The sequence below is a fragment of the Pseudonaja textilis genome, chromosome Z (assembly GCF_049901715.1).
Source record: "Pseudonaja textilis isolate UNSWEBS1 chromosome Z, rPseTex1.2, whole genome shotgun sequence".
Lineage (NCBI taxonomy): Eukaryota > Metazoa > Chordata > Lepidosauria > Squamata > Elapidae > Pseudonaja > Pseudonaja textilis.
This window is the reverse complement of record NC_142008.1, coordinates 93307774-93326368: the sequence shown is the minus strand read 5'-3', so window position 1 is coordinate 93326368 and position 18595 is coordinate 93307774.

The following is an 18595-nucleotide window of genomic DNA, read 5'->3' as shown; positions in this document are numbered from 1 at the left end:
TTGCTTACCTCTGTCTCTGTCCCTTATGCATTCATTTCTTTGAGGAGAAATGGATCAAGTCTTACAATCTCATTTCTTGATTGTTGTCATCGATAGTCTTATTGGTGGCATATTATGTGTGTGTGGGGGGAACAACACAATAGTGATAGTATGACTATACCTAATAGTAATTTAAATAATCTAAAACCTGAGAGGGAGAGAGAAGATCCAGACATTATTAATAAAAAAGTGCAGTCCTTTAACTTATTAAATCCAGTCACAAAAAAGTATATTTTCACTTCTTGTTTTTAGAATATAAAATGCTTCAAAAATAGGTAAAGCTTCATTTTTGGGAACTTCATGAACAGCCACATAAGGTTTTTGGCAACAGTTTGCCTTTGTTTCCTATTTGACAATGGTCTGAGATTTCCTGGACATTTCCTCCTTCCAAATACTGATCGGGCCTAACCTAGTTTGACTACATGACATGACATAACTTGTGGGGAGGAAGAGAAACAGAACAAAATGTAATTGTTATTGATGTAATTGTTGTTGTTGTTGTTGTTGATGATGATGATGATACAGACATTGTTATCATTTTAGGACTTTAATTTCATTCATGTTTTGAGCTACTACTACTACCACTCTTTCACCAACCTGGGAAACTTCCAGAACTACAAAAGTCTATTGCTAAGAGCTTTGGGTATTCTTATACAGGTCGCTTGGTGACTGTTCAAAGTTATAACCAATCCTAACCCAATTTACAAGGGCCACAACATACAACCATAATGGGCAGATTCCATTATGATTATATGTCGAGGACTAGCTGTAGACAGTGATAGTATGGATCTAGGTATATGTTATCCTGCTACAGATTAGTGTGTGAAAATGTCAAAATGGCAGTTGTGACTGGAAACACCCTACCTCTTGTTTCCGTGTCAACATAGAAGGGTAGAGCTTTGATCATACACACAAACACCCTCATGCCTTTTTTTGACAGCTCTCCTGGGGCTACTGCTGCTGTTTTGCATGTACACTTCCCTGGCATGTCCTTCCCATTTCTCAGTTACATTTTCAAATAAGAATCATTTTCTCCTCTTTCTTGAGTGTAGAAAATATTTGTTAGGTGCAACAACCACTTTTTAAAAAATCGGACAATAATAATCTCCATATTATTTTTTTTTGAAGGTTTTCTTTAATGCTTTTACCAAAATCAATTTAGGCCACCTGCAACAATGTTCCTTAGTAACATTTGCAAAAATAAAATGTTAAATACAGGTAATCCTCAACTTATGATTTGTTGCTTAGCAACCATTATCGTAGGCTACCTTAGGGCTACTAATGACCCAGATTCAAAGTTATAATAGTTGTCACTCCCTTTGAGGTCATGTCACTGAAAGACTGGGTGCTTGGAAATGGCTACATTTATGACTATCGGTAATGTCCTGCTGTCACATGAACATATTTTATGATGGTTTTGCCAAAAACCGGCACTTATTTCCAGTTTCAAACCAAACCGCATAGTAAATTAAACTATTAATTCTCTTGACAACTGTGGCATTTGCTTAACAACCATGGAGTTGCTTAATAGCCATGGTGATTTATTTAACAACCACTAGAAAAAGTCATAAAATTGTGTCATCTCATTATATTACTATCATGACTTATGACCATGATAGTCAAGTTCTATTACGATAGTAAACCAAAGACCACCTGTATACCTGCTTCTCTCTAGTGTTTTGTCTCAATGCAGGTAGATAATACAGACCTCAACAATACAATCTAGGGCCCAGCTAAAAAGAGGAGCAGAATACAGAATAAGAAAAAGAATGCCATAATGAAAACAAATAGACAAGAGTCTGAACTTTCATCTGTTCAGATGCAGCTCAGAAGCCTCCCTAATTCACTGGATTATAAGAAAGGAGATGGGATTATATAACAATCAGTTTTGTAAGTTTTTATTATTATGACCCATCTCAATAAAAGTAGCTTTAGCCTTCTTGTGGAGTTGACTTCTTGGTTTCATTTACCTAGTGGGATTGTCAAGGAAGAAGATAGCTCAAGGAATTCAGACCTGCTCAGCCTCTCTTTGTTCTTTTACTTTGTGCCATGTTCAAATTCCAGCCAAAAATCTCTACTTGTAAATGAACACCACTGAATTTAGGAATAATCACCTATAAAACTCAGGCTCCTGACTCAATATTTCAATTTATGAAATATGATATGATTGAAAGAGATTAGTGCTTTTCCACACATGTAGAATGACTTTATTCCACGCCCACTGAGTCACAATCACCTCATATTCTGTTGAGTAAGTGGACCAGTTGCAAGTTTCACACTCTTCATCCTGAAAATCCCTGCTAAACACCGGGAATCATCTTCAGAATGTAAAGGGAATCCTAATGATGTTTTACGTCAGACCCACATTATACAGTGCTTTCAGGTGAAAACTGGATCAGGAATTTACATAACCAGCGACTTCTTTTTCAAGCTACGTTGAATAGATCCTAATACTAATTTTTTTTAAAGCCTTACATGAGGGTGATTGTTAGAAGAGTCAGGGCAAAAATAAAATTCAATTGAATCTAAATGTAATAAACATAAATTAATAAAAAATATTAATTGAACTGATGTAATTACTTGTTAGGCATTAAATCATATTCTTTCCTGACTCAATAAAAATGTGCACCTTGTTTGGTGGTTCAGACTTTTAATCAAAACTTTAGAGAGCTATGGACCAGAGTTATGTGTTTTTCTGTTTTACAATTGTTATAGCTTGGAATAAGGGGAGGCCACACCAGAGCATTACAAGAACACACTTTATTCTAGGAATAAAGGGGGCTGTCGCGTCTGCTACTAACACGCAGACATACCCAGCGAACAGCGACTGGCTCGACCTAGCAGCCGGCTTTTATAGCCGGCTGTCGAAGGGAGCCAGCCAATGGGGGCTGCAAACGTCCCTGCAGTAAGAACGGACCTGGTTGGGAACTTGTGTCAGCCCCAAGGACATAACACCCCTTCCCCCCAGATACGAGCATGCATAGTCCTTTAAATATGCTGGTGGTCTGTGCGGGCGCCCGGATCGGCGCACTTCCGGTGAGTCACTAAGTGGCACAGAGTTCGGAGAACCAGGAACGGGGTCTGCTGGGGAGCAGGATTGTTCTGGGTCCTGGCTAGGTGTCAGAGAGCAGTCACAATCCCCGGGTGGGGTTGTCATACAGTCATTGTCCAGCAACCCGGTGGCATCGTCGGTCGATAAGGCTGGAGTCTCAGGTGGACGGTCCCGGTCTACCGTCCGCTCCCTTGGTTCAGCCGGTGGTGACTGGTCCCTCTGGTGGTCCCTGCTCGGATCCTGGTGTGGTACTTGGAGAGTTAATGGTGTCCATGGGTCAGCGTTGTCATGACCGCTCAGGCGCCTTCTTATCTGGTCCAGATGCCTATGCCAAATGCGCCCGTCCCTCCAGCCGAATGCGGTACGATCTTGGACCGTGATGGCCATGATCTCCCCTGGTACCCATAGCGGATCGCCGCGTAGTTCCTACAAACACCTGGTCCTGCAATACAAAACCTCTGACCCTACTGTCAGAACCGATTGGCATGTCAGGGCAATAGTGGGGATGCAGTCTATCTAACACTGTCCTTAGGCGTCTGCCCATCAGTAGCTCGGCAGGAGACTTGTTTGTAACTGTGCAAGGGGTCGAGTGTTGGCTTAAAAGGAAACGGAGAGTCTGGAGTGCCAGTCTTCTTGATTGAACCTGGCCAACGCCTCTTTGCTGACCTAACGGCTCTCTCCGCCAACCCATTGCTAGCGGGATGAAAAGGGGCATAGGATGTGCCGATGCCCAGGTTGGTGACATACCACTGAATTCTGTAGATGTAAATTGGGGGCCATTGTCTGAGACTATGGTGTCAGGCAACCCGTGTGTAACTAATAAGCGGGTCAGAGCCTGGGCAACTGCTCGGGTGGTGGTCGTGAGTAGGAGGGCCACATCAATCCATTTGGAAAACGAATCCACGACCACCAAGAAGGTCTTGCCGTGGAATGGCCCGCCAAGTCAATGTGCAGCCGTGACCACGGTGCGTTGGCACTTTCCCATTTGGTTGGGGTGGTGATTGGTGGTGCTGGCCTAGATTCCTGACAGGGACGGCAGGAGCTTACCCATTTGGCGATCTCGTGGTCCATGCCTGGCCACCAGACATAACTCCGAGCCAACGCTTTCATCCGGACGATGCCAGGGTGCCCCTCGTGTAGCGCCTTCAGGACGGATGTTCGCAGGGGGTTTGGGATGACAACTCTGGTCCCCCATAACAGGCAGCCCTGTAAATTGGAAAGTTCCTGCTGGCGGGTTTTAAATGGTGAGAATTCAGTTGAAAGGTTAGTGCCCGGCCACCCCCTCCGTACCCAGTCCAGAACCTGGGCGATAGTTTTGTCTTTTTTGGAGTGGAGGGTGATGTCGCCAGCGGTGACTGGAATGTTGAACTCGCTGACATCGAAGATGGCATGGACCGGGGCCGGGTCCTCCACGGGGGCTGGCAGCGGGCAGCGGCTGAGGGCGTCGGCGTGGCTAAGGTTTTTTCCTGGGCGGTGAACGAGCTTGTACGAGTAAGCCGCCAGGAATAAGGTCCACCTAGTCATCCTGGGTGACAAGACTTGAGGTGTTTGTTTTTCTCCTGAGAGTAGCCCCAACAGTGGTTTGTGATCTGTGATAAGTTCGAATTTGTGACCAAAAAGAAATTCATGGAATTTTTTTACCGCAGCGACGGCGGCTAGGGCTTCTTTGTCAATTTGGCTGTAATTACGCCGGTTGGTGAAAAGGTTCTGGAAAAGAATGCGATTGGAGCTTCGAGCCATTGGGAAGCCTGTGGCTTAAGACAGCCCCAATCCCGAAAGGTGAGGCGTCTGCGGCTAAAGACTAGAGGGAGGCTCTGGTCGAATTGTATTAGGACGGCGTCTGAGGTGAGCAGTGATTTGACTGCTTTAAAGGCGTATTCCTCTTTGGGTCCCCAATGCCATGGAGTGTTTTTGTCTAGAAGCCTATGCAACGGCTCGGCTACTGACGCTTTGTGGGGTAGGAATGACGCGTAGAAGTTTAGCAAGCCCAGGAAAGCCTGTAATTCTGACTTGGTGGAAGGAGTGGGTGCCTCGTGGATTGCTTTGACTTTAGATTCCACTGGGTGGATGCCAGAGGCGTCTATTTTATACCCAAGAAAGTCCACCTGCTTAGTGGCGATGGCACACTTCTCCCTTTTTAGTTTGAGGCCATGCTGCCTGAACCTATCCAATACCGCTCTGACTCTGTGGAAGAGTTGGGGTCTGTCCCTGGCTGAAACCAAAATGTCATCAAAGTACGGAACCACGCCAGGGAGGCCTTGAAGTATCCGTTCCATTAATGACTGAAAGATGCCTGGGGCGACGCTAATGCCAAATTGGAGGCGCTTGCATCGGAATGCCCCTCTGTGAGTGACAATAGTTTGTAGTTCGGCCATTTGGCTGTCAACAGGAAATTGCTGATAAGCCTGTGACATATCCAATTTGGCAAATAGAGTACCAGGCTCAAATGTGTGTAGTAAGTGTTGGATTACCGAACTGGGTGCACGCGCTAACCTGTAGGTAGCGGTTGATTGTGGTCTTATAATCAGAACAAATTCTCAAACTGCCATCTTTCTTAAGGGGTGTGACAATTGGGGTCTCCCACTTAGCAAAATCCGGGGCTCAATCACCCCTTGTTTGAGCAATTTGTCCAGTTCTGCGTCCAGTTTAGGGCGTAGAGCAAATGGTACTCTACGCGGTTTTAAACGGATGGGAACTGCTTGGGGGTCCACAGAAAAGGAAATGGGCATGCCATTGTAACAACCTAATTCATTGCTGAACACATCAGCGTAGTCTGCAAATAGTGAGTCGATATCGGAAGTTGAGACAGCATGAACTCCCGTTAAGCTAAGACCGAGATAGGGAACCAATCTAATCCCAGAAGGCTAGGGAGGGCACCATCTACAACCACTAAAGGCAGATGGCCTTTAAAGGATTTAAATTTAACGAGGAACTTGCCTTTACCAAGTACTGGAATATTCTTTCCTTGATAGTCCCTCAAGGTGAGACGACTCTTCTGGAGCTGGTTCCTGGACAGGCTGGGTCGTATTTTCTTAAGTGTGCTCCATGAGATGATCGAGAGCGCTGACCCGGTATCGACTTCCATAAGACAGGGTTTACCTTCTAAATGAATAGAGAGTGTGATTTTATTAGGTGTCAAGAAAGTGTGGTTAGCTTGGTAGCATGTATAACAATTTTCTACTTGCCTTGGTGGCCCCGGAGGGGGGTAAGAGGACAACGACCTTTGTGGAGTCACGTGCGTTGCCTGGCAGGCCCTGGCGATGTGGCCTTTCTTGCTGCAATTGTTGCAGGTAGCGTTTCTGAACCTGCAAGTCGTCCTGGCATGGGAACCCCGCAGGAGAGGCACAACAGGATGTGTTTAGGCGCGTTGCTGTTCCCGGGCCTTGCTCCTACCTGTGGTTGCCTGGATGGTTTGAGGCGATGAACTTCTGAGTTTTCGGTGGGGTCTTCTTCGCTCACCGCTTCCTCGGAATGAACAGTGACCGGGCTGGGTTTGAGCGAGGTCCCTTGGATTTCAGCGGCTGACTGTGTCGCTAGCTCTGCGGCCAAGGCTTCTTCAACCGCTTGGGCGAGGTTGAGGTCTTTTCTGGCCAGTAAACGCCTCTGTAACCTTAAATCTCTGACTCCACAGATGAGTTGATCAAGGAGCATGTCTTCCAAGTAATTTTTAAATTTGCAGTGGAGAGCTGCGGTTCTCAGGGCGGCCATATACTGATTGATAGATTCCCCATCAGCTTGCTTCCTCATACGAAAGGCAAAACGTCTCGCGATCTGCGATGGCTTAGGGGAGTAATGGTTGGAGAGTGTTTCCAACAGCTCGGTCCAAGGGACGTTCTTTAACTCTCTTGGGGCGAGTAGCGCCGTGGCGGTATCGAAAACTGCAGCCCCACAGTAGCTCAGGAAGTACGACTTCTTCCTGTGTTCGTAGCATCGCCAGACCGATGGCATCAATGTAGTGATTGAAGCGGTTCCTGTAAGAGTCCCACTTTTCTTCATCTGGCTTAAATGGCGGAACGCCGGATTTGAATTCATTTTGGGTTTTCAGTCTGTTGGTAGACTGACCAATCTCTCTGGGAATACGAGGCCCTGATGAGTGTGGCGGCTGTAACTGCAGCGCCAATCTAGCTCAGTGCTTACAGCTCTTAGAGGTTCTCTCTGTGTTACACGCTCTATGTGTCTTTTGGTGGCTATGACTATAGCGCCGTAACTGACTTCAGTTTGAATTTCGCGCCCTCACAAGAGCGTTGGCAGCTATAGCTGTAGCGCCGTGCTGACAGTCATTCAAACTGCGCGCCCAATGTATTCTGGCGGCTGTGAGTGCAGCGCCGAGCTTCGCTAACAACAGAATTCGAACAGCAGCGGTTAGATTCTGTGCTCGTAAACACTGGGCGGCTGAGGCTCTCAGCGCCTTACTTTCACTATGTAGCTTTCTAACTGAGTGGCTACAATGCTCTACTTTCACTTCCGCAATCAACGACTGACCGAGCTCTCAACGGCGCGGCTACGGCTCAGCGTTCAGATGTGTCTTCAGCTCTTTTGATTGTTGCTGCTGGTTGGCCAGATCCCATCCTCGTCGCTAATGTTATAGCTTGGAATAAGGGGAGGCCACACCAGAGCATTACAAGAACACACTTTATTCTAGGAATAAAGGGGGCTGTCGCGTCTGCTACTAACAAGCAGACATACCCAGCGAACAGCGACTGGCTCGACCTAGCAGCCGGCTTTTATAGCCGGCTGTCGAAGGGAGCCAGCCAATGGGGGCTGCAAACGTCCCCGCAGTAAGAACGGACCTGGTTGGGAACTTGTGTCAGCCCCAAGGACATAACACCAATACTTCCTGGGTTTCATCAGAATGACTAATTCAACATAATGTTGCTGTCAAACAATCTGGGATCAGTTAATGGAGAAAATCAGGCCAATTTCTCTCACTTGATTCAGAAGTGATAAAAATGAATTGTTCAAAGGAAAAAAGATAGTATATTTTGATCAAATTTTAATTAAAGCTTTAGGTATACTGATATGAGTTGTGATCTATATCAGGATAAATTATATTCTTTATGGACTAATGCATTGGCAGTTTCCCTGAGCCATCTAGTATGAAAATACAAGAGTGACACCTGCAGGAAATGGAGAATGAGGCCTCTCACAAGCCCTGTTGAGATGTCATAAAGAATGTTTCCTTCCAGGCACTCATGAGGCAGAAGTCACAAAACATCTCTTATTATGTGTCATTCAACATCCCATGCTGCTTTAGGACACCATGTAACCCTGACGCACCACAAGGTGGTGCAGCTAGCACAATACTGTCAATCCACATCTCTTGGCAGCCATTTTTTAAATATAAAACTATAAATCACAAATACCGGCCAGATTCCAGCAGAAGTCAACAATATTTCACTTTAGGTCAGAAAAATTAACATATTCATATGAAGAACAACATCATGGACTTAGGAGGGGAAAAATTCATCAGGGCTGCTGAACATTGAATCTGTTTGTTTAGTTATGTATGTATAAATGAAGATACCTTCACATTCACAAAGAGAGGATCTGGCAGCAGATGGCCACATCTGGCTGACCTTGTCTGGATGCGCAAACTGAGCAAGATTGGCTACTGCTTAAATGAGAGACCAGCAGGCATACCAAAGATATAGGTTAAACTGGGAAGTTATATACAATTGATGCAGGTTTCTCTTCAAGCAGCTTTTCTTTCAACATCAGAAAAATGAAGGAGAAAATTTGTGATCTGAAAAAATAATTTCACTGTGAAATGAGGGGTGGGGGGCATGCTAGTTTTCTGGAATTACCAATAGAATTTTTTGCACATTTGATGCCTTAATCCCATCTCCCATAAAATAGGTTGGTACTGGAAGCTGAACCTATTGTTATGACTCTGCGTCTGCTTTATGGATTCTGTTACAATGAAAAGCCTTCACTCCAGTAATCCAATTTATGATCCAGCCATGCATCTACAATTCCATTGCTCGTTCCATGTATGAAAAGCTTGCTCCCAAAACTTGCTTCGAGCATTCACTAGACATATTTGGCCATTCCAAGATCTGCCTAAGAAGACAGTAAAATAAGTTATTCTTTCTAGTCTATGATTCAAAGGAAAACTGAAATCCTATTTCTGATGTATAACATTGGGCTCAATTGCACCTGAAGATAAAAAAATTATTATAGGGCTGAGAAGTGAATAAATGGAGGAAGAGTTAAGAAGACGGAGTGACATAGGCATACATACCTCAATAATTCAACATCTTGGCTAGGCCTCCATTGCACAACATGTTTCAAACATTATTATTATGATTATTTCTAATTAATTTAAATGTACTCTGAGGCATCAGCCATTCTTGATTACAGTACATTTATAATATCAATTAGAAATAATAATTTGAATATTTATTTCTAATTAATATCTAATTATTATTTCTATTTGATAAATGTACTGTAATCAAGAATGGCTGATGCCTCAGAGTTCTGGAGATTGAAGATATTCTCCCATTCATGTGGGTCAATGAATAATATGACATCTCTCCCTTACATGTGCAAAAGTATAGTAAGTTGATGTGCAAAGCTTTCTTTAACACAGGCAGGATTTTCTGCGACATCAGAAAGCAGATGGTTAACCATATAGTTGGACAAGGCAAAGTATGGACATTCTTATTTATTTATTATTAAATGTATATGCTGCCCATCATTATCTTATGTCTACTACTACACTTGAGATAACCACTTCATTCTGCCCAGTGGTAGAATTGGTCTTGACAAATATGAAATGATGACTGCATTTATTACAATGTGTTACTCTTGTTGGGGAATAACACATTTTGAAATGGGCTTCACCCATCAGGTTTGCAACATCTAAATTTGTTTATTACCCATAGTCTGGAACCCTTTGCATGGTGCCAAAAACCATGGACATTATGCATCTACCTGAAGATTATTATGAGCTTGCACTGCTTCAGTTTACAATATTGCCCCACAGCTGATGGGGAGAGATTGTTGCTGAAACTCAAGTTGCTGCCGTTCTGAGTGGAGCTAATTATTGTGTCTTTAATAATTAGCTCCAATAACAAGAGGAAGGAATTTATCATATTCTCCAACCAACACGCCCAATGAAAATGGATGAAGCCTCTATAACTGTTACAAAGGTTGCTACTAAATTTTAATTTATAATGCAGTGAAGCAGAAAATGATACATTTTCAATTTCTTAATTATTTTTCTACAAGTATTTTCATTCCCACATGGAAACCGCTTCTCAATGTCATGCTTGATATGGAAAAGAATATAATTTTGACTTTGAGTTTTACAGATTAGATTGATAGATCTTGATAGAAATGACTTGTTCTTATTATTATGGAAAAAAACAAAAAACTGTGATTTGATGTTAATGCCCTATTTTACTACAACAGAGAGAGTCAGAAGTCAATGCTACTGCTTCTTTTCTTTTCCCTAGCCTTCCACACTTCTCTCTCCCCCTTTCCCTCACATTTCTCTGTTCTTTCATTTACTTTTGTATTTTATAATATTTTATAAACTAATAAAAATGCTTGAATTGCAAAAAGAAATCATTATGATTTTTTATTTTATATTGAATTTGAAACATATTTATTTTTGGCCCTGACCTGACCCTGATTATGCTATGCTACTCCAAAAACAAATTTAGCCTTTGGGTAAGAAAATGTTGGGCAGCTTATTTTAGGAGAAAGCAAAGACTCTTCTCTACTGTGATGACATTGATTTTGTTTCCAAGGGCAACAAATTGTGTTTTGAACGCTTAAATGCATTTGGCTTTTTTTTTTTTTTTTTTTTAGAATCTGTTGCTTCAGGTTGTGCCAGAAAGGTATGCTGAGTAGAAGATGAAGCTACTCAAGTGGAATGCAGATCATTCCTCACTCAAAAGATTCTGAGCTGAAAACAAAACAGTGATTGATCCCTGGGGATACCAAAGACAGCCCATCCTCAGGTCACTGAGAGTTCAGTCCATGACAAGTGCCTCCCCTCCTTCTCAGCATGAAGCTATGTTTGGCCTCTGCCCAAATACTTTAAGAAGTTAGAGGGCAGTTGGAGGAAGTTTCTAGCATGCCCAAAAGAACTTCATTGTGTGCAAAATGTAGTATAATGTAGCAAAAGTATAGCCATTTTATAAGGCTTCCTATGTGCTTTGATTGGTAAAAGACAGAAATTAAATAATTTCATTTATATTTCTAATTTATTAAATTGAGTTGTTGTAATGTTATTCTTTACATTGGTGTTATTCTTTACATCTTTAGGCATTTAGTAATTTCCCTTTCTATCACAATACGATTTAAAATTTGGTTGCAACTTTTGACAATTGCAATTGATGCATGAGCATTTTGAAGGCCAAATGTGTTCATGGGGCATCAGTCTATCCAGTTCTATATGATAATTATTAAAGGATAAGAAATCAAAATCTTAACATCAACAAAAATCTGCCTTTGAGAATAAATGAAATTAAAAGCAAAGCCTTCTTAAAGGTATACAGAAATTTTAGAGGATATAAAAGTTTGCTAATAATCCTGAAATACTGTATGTTGGGGCTAAACTAAATATGGAACAAATCACATGATTGTACATTATTTGTGTCAATAACAAATCCATTTTGTGACAACAGAATAGGCTTTAATTTCTGACACACACTTCACAGCTAATCCTGATTCTTCCCATTGTACCTGCACCTATAGTTCCTATTTGCCTTGGAGGAGAAGCTTCACTAGTAGTAAAAGCTCTTTCTTACTATAACTAACAGCACACTCAGTTTGAAATGGGAATCTGCAGGGACAAAGGTTTATAGCTTTCTCCATTCTCAAACCATTAATAATAATCTGCTTGATGCTCCCGAGATAGTTTCATTCATAAATAAAATATCTTAGGGGAGCAGTCCTTCTAAATTGCTTTGAGGTTTTCAGTGAGAAGGAAAACTGTTATGTCCTGGGAACTCTAGGAGTTCTCACTCAGGTCCATTCGCTTTGCGGGGGCGTTCTTCCCCTTCACTCATTGGTTGGTTCTCCCCAGCAGCCAGCTATAAAAGCAGGCTGCGGGGTCCAACCAGTTGCTGATCGTTGCGAGCCAGTTCCAGGCTTGGCAAGCACGGTCAGTCCTTTATTGCTATAATAAAGTATTGCTGCACTCATGCTCTGGTTCAGCCTCTCTTTTCCCAAACTTAACACTGGCGACGAGGATGGGATGGCTACCAGAAGCACCATGCAACCGCTGAGTCACTAGCCACCGATCCGCAGCCAGAGAGAGCGATCGGACGGCGATAAGAGCAACGCTGATCCACAGCCAGATAGAGCGGTCAGCAAGCAGCAAGAGCAAACGCTGATCCGCTGACAGAGAAAGCAGTCAGCAAGCACTAGAAGCGAACGCTGATCCGCAGCCAGAGAGAGCGGTCAGAATCGAAAGTGAGAAGCGTCTGTAGCCGCTTGTTAGCCCAGCTACAGGGAAAGTGAAGCGCTGCGAGCCACAGCCGCTCGTTTGTTTAGGCGCGAAATTCAAACGGCTGTCATTTGAATTTCAAACCTAAAAGGTACAGCGCGGTGCTGTAGTTAAGTCACTGGCGCCCACACAGGCACGAAAACGGCTGCCAACGACTGACAGCCATCCGTGTGCTAACCCAGAGAGAGAGAGAGGATTGTGAAAAGCCTCTCCAGAGCTGAAATCACTTGCCTGCCACAGGCACTAGAACCTTTTGCTGCTGCCCCAGAGAGATTTTGTCCACAGGTTGTTCTACCGGTTTCATCACCATGAATTCCAATCCAGCCTTCCCAGCATTCAAACCGGATGAGGAGAAGTGGGAATCATACAAGAACCGCTTTAACCATTATATCGATGCAATTGGGCTGGCGGATGCTGGGGAGCATCGGAAAAAATCGTATTTCCTGATCTACTGTGGAGCCATCGTCTTCGATACTGCCACAGCCCTCGTGGCTCCACGTGAGTTGAAAAACGTTCCTTGGTCTGAACTGCTTGAAATCCTCACTAACCACTATTCTCCCAGGCCTTCACAGATTGCCAGGCGATTCACCTTCCGTATGAGGAAGCAATCAGACAAGGAGACCATCAATCAGTACATGGCCGCCCTCAGAACAGCAGCACTGCATTGTGGGTTTGGAACCTACCTGGAGGACATGCTCCTCGATCAACTAGTCTGCGGGGTCAAGGACCTCCACCTTCAGAGGCGCCTTCTCGCTAAAAAGGACCTCAACCTCGCACAAGCCGTCGAGGAGGCCTTGGCAGCAGAACTGGCAGCACACTCAGCCACCGAAATCCATGGCCCGACTTCCAAGCTAACGACAGTTCCAGTCCACTCCGAGGAGGTAGTAGCAGAGGAAGCTCTTAGTGATGATAACGACGTCCACCGCCTCTCCACCGCCAGACACCCGCAGGTAGGAGCCAAGCAAGAAAACATCGGTCCACCCAAGCACATCACACTGTGCCTAGCCTGTGGTGGACCTCATCCAAGGGCTACCTGCAGATTCAAAGGAGCCACCTGCAATACCTGCCATAAAAGGGGGCACATCGCGAGAGTCTGCCAAGCCTCTCAAAACTCAGCACAAAGGCACCCCCCCTTCTCTCACTCTGGACCGCAGAGGCAAGTATTGAACTGTCGCACTCACCACCATGCCAAGCACACTTGCCATACTGTTAGTAAAATCTCTCTCTCCGTTTTGTTAGAAGGTAAACCGTGCCGCATGGAGGTTGACACAGGGTCAGCGCTCTCAATTATCTCGTGGAACACCCTCAAGAGGCTTCAGCCCAGCCTATCAACTAGCCGGCTCCAGAAGTGCCAGTTCAGCCTGAAGGACTACCAGGGAAGAATCATTCCCGTAATCGGCAGAGGCAAGTTCCTTGTCAATTTTAAAGCTTTTAAAGGTCACCTACCTCTAGTGGTAGTTAACGGCAATCTCCCCACATTATTGGGGCTCGATTGGTTTCCCCATCTCGGCCTAGGGCTAACAGGAGTCCATGCTGTCTCAACCTCTGACACTGACTCCTTATTCGCTGATTACTCAGATGTATTCAGCGATGAGCTGGGGTGTTATAACGGTACCCCTATCTCATTCTCAGTCGACCCCCAGGCAGTCCCAATCAGGCTAAAACCGCGTGAGGGTCCCATTCGCTATTCGACCAAAACTAGATGCGGAATTGGATAAACTGTTAAAACAAGGGGTCATTGAGCCAACAGATTTCGCCAAATGGGAGGCGCCCATTGTCACACCCTCAAAAAGACGGTAGCCTGAGAATTTGCTCTTCCGGACTACAAGACCACAATCAATAAGTTTCTACAAGTTAGCGCTTACCCAGTGCCCGTCATTCAGCATTTATTACACACTTTTGAACCTGGCAGCATTTTTGCCAAATTGGACATGTCTCAAGAGTATCAACAGTTCCCTGTTGACAACCAAACAGCGGAACTCCAGACCATTGTCACTCACAGGGGTGCTTTCCGATGCAAGCGTCTCCAATTTGGCGTAAGTGTTGCCCCAGGCATTTTTCAATCCCTCATGGAGCGGATTTTGCAGGGCCTCTCTGGTGTAGTGCCCTACTTCGACGACATCTTAGTCTCGGCCAGGGACAGACCCCAACTCTTCCAGAGAGTTCGAGCAGTGTTAGAGAGGTTCAGACAGCATGGCCTCAAATTGAAAAAAGAAAAATGTGCCATTGCCACTAGACAGGTGGACTTTCTGGGTTATAAAATTGACGCCTCAGGCATTCACCCCTGGAGTCCAAGGTTAAGGCAATTCACGAGGCACCCACTCCAACCTCCAAAACTGAACTACAGGCCTTCTTGGGGCTATTGAACTTTCAGCGTCCTTCTTGCCCCATAAAGCATCAGTGGCAGAACCCCTACACAGATTATTGGATAAAAAATCACCTTGGCACTGGGGTCACAAAGAAGACTCTGCTTTTCACGCCGTCAAATCACTACTCACGTCAGAGGCGGTACTTATTCAGTTCGACCCCAACCTTCCATTAGTGCTGGCAGCAGACGCATCCCCCTTTGGAATCGGGGCAGTATTAAGTCACAGGCTTCCCAATGGCTCCGAGGCTCCCATTGCTTTTTTTCTCCAGGACGCTCTCTGCAACAGAGCGTAATTACAGCCAGATCGATAAGGAAGCTCTAGCAGCTGTTGCAGCAGTGAAGAAATTTCACGAATTTCTCTTTGGCCACTTTTTTGAGCTGGTCACGGACCACAAGCCCCTCCTGGGTCTACTAGCTGGGGACAAACAGACCCCTCAAGTCCTTTCTCCTAGAATGACGAGATGGACCTCTTCCTAGCGGCCTACTCCTACAGACTCATACACGCCCAGGGTAAAACATTGTCCCACGCTGACGCTCTCAGCCGCTGTCCCTTGCCGGCTCCAGCGGAAGACCCTGCTCCTGTCCACGCTATTTTTGAGGTCACCCAATTGGACCTCCCCATCACTGCCCTTGACATTGCTGCTAAAACCAAGGCAGACAAAACACTCGCCCAGGTGCTGGACTGGGTGAGGAGGGGGTGGCCGGGTGGTAATGTTGAAAATAAATTCACACCTTTCAAGACCCGCCTGCAGGAATTATCCAGTTTGCAGGGCTGTCTACTGTGGGGCACTCGAGTGGTCATCCCGACCTCACTGCGTACCCGAGTTCTGGAGGCGTTGCACGAGGGACACCCTGGCATCGTCAGAATGAAGGCATTAGCACGCAGCTACGTATGGTGGCCAGGCCTCGACGAGGACATCGTCAGATGGGTAAGCTCCTGCAACATCTGTCAGGAATCCTGTCCAGCTCCTCCTATTGCCACCCCTACTAAGTGGGAGAGCGCCAGCGCTCCGTGGTCCAGAATTCACATCGACCTGGCTGGCCCATTGCATGGGAAAATGTTCCTAGTGGTCGTGGACTCCTATTCTAAATGGATAGACGTAGCACAGCTATCCACGACCACCACACAAGCAATTACCAAAGTATTAACTCGCCTGTTTGTAACACACGGGCTGCCTGACTCCATTGTCTCTGACAATGGCCCACAGTTCGCTTCAACCGAGTTCAGCCGTTTTGCTGCCAACCTGGGCATCCACCACATTTTCACACCCCCATTTCATCCTGCCAGTAACGGATTGGCTGAAAGAGCCGTCAGGACCACTAAAGAAGCCCTGGCTAGGTTCAGCAAGGATGATTGGCACCACAAACTCTCGCGTTTCCTGATGACCCAGCACTCAACTCCATGCTCAGTCACCAATAAGTCCCCAGCTGAGCTCCTGATGGGCAGGCGCCTGAGGACTGTATTGGACAGACTGCACCCACAATACTGCCCTGACTTTCCCCTCGCTTCCACATCAGGGGTTAGACATTTTATCTTACAGGAGCCCGTATTCATGAGGAACTTCACTGGAGACCCCCTGTGGATCCCGGGCGAGATCGTGGCCATCACGGGACCCAGGTCGTATCGAGTCAGACTGGAGGACGGCCGTGTCTGGAGAAGGCACCTGGACCAGCTGCGTAGGCGTCACAGCACCCTCGCTAGCAGGGACCCAGATTTACAAAACGGAGGGAGGCCTCAGCATCAACCCCACATCAACATCGATTCCAGCGACCAGCTTACACCAGCAGCCATTCCAGAAAGCCCGAATACGGACAGCGGCGTCCAGACGGCTGACCAGTCTGATCCAGTCAACGGGAGCTCGTCCCCAGTGACCAACCCTACGAGTCCCGGGCCTGCCCGAACCGAGGGGCACGTTGGTGACACTTTACCGGCGCTGTCTTCTCAGACAGACCCTGAACGGACAGACAGCATTCCAGAGCTGTGCCGTTCCGGGCGCCAACATAAACCTCCTGCCTACCTCAAAGACTATGCGTGTTCGCATCTGGGGGAAGGGTGTTATGTCCTGGGAACTCTAGGAGTTCTCACTCAGGTCCATTCGCTTTGCGGGCGTTCTTCCCTTCACTCATTGGTTGGTTCTCCCCAGCAGCCAGCTATAAAAGCAGGCTGCGGGGTCCAACTCAGTTGCTGATCGTTGCGAGCCAGTTCCAGGCTTGGCAAGCACGGTCAGTCCTTTATTGCTATAATAAAGTATTGTTGCACTCATGCTCTGGTTCAGCCTCTCTTTTCCCAAACTTAACAAAACAGTGTGCAATTTTAGAATTATAACATGTATATAAATCAATGTCAGTTTGTATCCTCCATTTTTGTATAACTGAAAGAATTTGTTAAATGTCTCCTATTTTTCTCAACTTGAATCAAAGCTAGAAAATTAAAAGAAGGTTTCAGCCTCTGCGCCCTGGCTCTAGTTCTATCTTCTCCAAACTGTTGATTTCCAGATGTGCCAGGCCACAGCATCCATGATTTACAACCAGCATAGATATGTTGACAAGGAATAGCAGAAATTGAACTCCAGCACTTCTGGAAGGCAGCAGATTCGAGAAAGATGGGCTAGTCCACCTCTAGATCACTCTTTCTGTTTTCTAGACTTTCAAACTAATCTCTTGATTATGTAGCTCTTTGTAAGTGCTGATGCGGACTCTAATGGACCAGAAAGGTCCTCAAATCTGTTCCAAATGAATCATGATTTTCAGAATGCTAAAACTGATGTTGGAAGAAATGTCCATCTGGATTCAGTTCCAAGTGGGAAGAAAGACACTGGAAACATGGTGACTGTTTGGAAAGATGGTTTAATGGTGGATAGAGATCCTGGGCAAAAAAAGCACATGGGTGAGAGAGGGAGAGAGATTTATAACCTCTTCTGAGCTTTGAACTTGCTTCCTGTTCCTGTGGCAAGAAAGGTATCTTGATTGAGCTATGCAGGGGCAACTTTGTAGGTTTGTCTTGAGTCCCAAGCTTGATTGGATTACTCTTATGTTTAATGGCTTTGTCCTTGTTTGGATCTGAGTGACAGCTAATCCTATTACCCTGGAGCTGAAGCAGGGTTGGGATTCTACCAGTTTGCACCTATTCGCTAGAACCGGTTGTTAACATTCTAAGCAGTTCGGAGAACCGGTTGTTAGAAGAAATTACTGGCCTAATCCTGTAAGGAAGGCAGGAAGGAAACATCCTGGTGTTGCTTACAGAAACTGCCTCTCCATTAACCCTTATTACGTTCTTAGCAGGACTAGACTTCCTGTCTCAGGAACGTCTCTGGAGGTTTTTTTCCCTCCTTTGCTGGTACTTTGCTTGTGTGGAGTGACCATTCAAAGTTACAATGGCACTGAAAAAAATGACTTATGACCATTTTTCACACTTATGACTGTTGCAGCATCCCCACAGTCATGAGTGGCCAGGCGAGGAGATGCGTGCCTCGATGCGAGTGTTATTGAGTTGGTCACACCCAGCCAATAACATGACCACCAAGCCATGTTCACTGAGTCACATGACCACCAAGCCATGCCCTCCAACTAAGCCATGCCCACAGAACCAGTTGTTAAAAAATTTGAATCCCACCCCTGAGTTGAAGATCTTTTGTATTGTAGATAAGACGTCTTTTGTCTCTCTGGGGCTATTAAC